We start from the raw sequence: 2,051 nt of genomic DNA on the forward strand, positions 1-2,051 counted from the left end.
GGGGACCCGGGAACCCGGGGGCCGCGTGCCGCGCCGCCAGCCAGAGAGAGAGAGAGAGAGGCCCCGCCGGGCCGCGCGGCCTCGACTTCCCTCCGCGCGGGTCCCAGGCCCGACACGCGGTGCGGGGGCTTGGCTGTGCGCGGGCGGCGGCGGCGGCGGCGGCGGCGGCGGCGGCGGCGGCGGCGGGTTTCCCTTCACCGCGCGCGCGCGCGGTGAGAGGGGGATCCGTTTGCTGCCGTCTCCAGGCGGCGAGGTAGACCTGGTGCCGGCGGGGACCCGGGGCGCCGCGCGCCGCGCCCATCGCGCCCCATCCACAAGCGTCGTTGGTCGGCGTTTGGGAGGCCAAGACGGTGGCACGCGGAGCCCGGTTCGGCGCCCTGCCGTCCTGGCAGGTGCTGGGTAGACCTGTTGCCCTCGGCCGGCCTTTGTACCTGACGGCCGAATGCTGGGTAGACCTGTTGCCCTCGGCCTGCCGTTTTACCGGCCGGCCTAATGCTGAGTAGACCTGTTGCCCTCTGCCGGCCGTGTTACCGGCCGGCCTAATGCTGGGTAGACCTGTTGCCCTCGGCCGGCCTTTGGACGTGGCGGCCTAATGCTGGGTAGACCTGTTGCCCTCGGCCGGCATTTGTACCTGACGGCCGAATGCTGGGTAGACCTGTTGCCCTCTGCCGGCCGGCCTAATGCTGGGTAGACCTGTTGCCCTCGGCCGGCCTTTGGACGTGGCGGCCTAATGCTGGGTAGACCTGTTGCCCTCGGCCGGCCTTTGTACCTGACGGCCGAATGCTGGGTAGACCTGTTGCCCTCTGCCGGCCGGCCTAATGCTGGGTAGACCTGTTGCCCTCGGCCGGCCTTTGGACGTGGCGGCCGAATGCTGGGTAGACCTGTTGCCCTCGGCCGGCCTTTGGACGTGGCGGCCGAATGCTGGGTAGACCTGTTGCCCTCGGCCGGCCTTTGGACGTGGCGGCCTAATGCTGGGTAGACCTGTTGCCCTCGGCCGGCCTTTGGACGTGGCGGCCTAATGCTGGGTAGACCTGTTGCCCTCGGCCGGCCTTTGGACGTGGCGGCCTAATGCTGGTTAGACCTGTTGCCCTCGGCCGGCAGTGTTACCGGCCGGCCTAATGCTGGGTAGACCTGTTGCCCTCGGCCGGCCTTTGTACCTGACGGCCGAATGCTGGGTAGACCTGTTGCCCTCTGCCGGCCGGCCTAATGCTGGGTAGACCTGTTGCCCTCGGCCGGCCTTTATACGTGGCGGCCGAATGCTGGGTAGACCTGTTGCCCTCGGCCGGCCTTTGGACGTGGCGGCCTAATGCTGGGTAGACCTGTTGCCCTCGGCCGGCCTTTGGACGTGGCGGCCTAATGCTGGGTAGACCTGTTGCCCTCGGCCGGCAGTGTTACCGGCCGGCCTAATGCTGGGTAGACCTGTTGCCCTCGGCCGGCCTTTGTACCTGACGGCCGAATGCTGGGTAGACCTGTTGCCCTCGGCCTGCCGTTTTACCGGCCGGCCTAATGCTGAGTAGACCTGTTGCCCTCTGCCGGCCGTGTTACCGGCCGGCCTAATGCTGGGTAGACCTGTTGCCCTCGGCCGGCCTTTGTACCTGACGGCCGAATGCTGGGTAGACCTGTTGCCCTCTGCCGGCCGGCCTAATGCTGGGTAGACCTGTTGCCCTCGGCCGGCCTTTGGACGTGGCGGCCGAATGCTGGGTAGACCTGTTGCCCTCGGCCGGCCTTTGGACGTGGCGGCCTAATGCTGGGTAGACCTGTTGCCCTCGGCCGGCCTTTGGACGTGGCGGCCTAATGCTGGGTAGACCTGTTGCCCTCGGCCGGCAGTGTTACCGGCCGGCCTAATGCTGGGTAGACCTGTTGCCCTCGGCCGGCCTTTGTACCTGACGGCCGAATGCTGGGTAGACCTGTTGCCCTCTGCCGGCCGGCCTAATGCTGGGGAGACCTGTTGCCCTCGGCCGGCCTTTGGACGTGGCGGCCGAATGCTGGGTAGACCTGTTGCCCTCGGCCGGCCTTTGGACGTGGCAGCCTAATGCTGGGTAGACCTGTTG

This window comes from Sturnus vulgaris, unplaced genomic scaffold (genome assembly GCF_052056855.1).
Source record: "Sturnus vulgaris isolate bStuVul1 unplaced genomic scaffold, bStuVul1.hap1 Scaffold_168, whole genome shotgun sequence".
Classification (NCBI taxonomy): Eukaryota; Metazoa; Chordata; class Aves; order Passeriformes; family Sturnidae; genus Sturnus; species Sturnus vulgaris.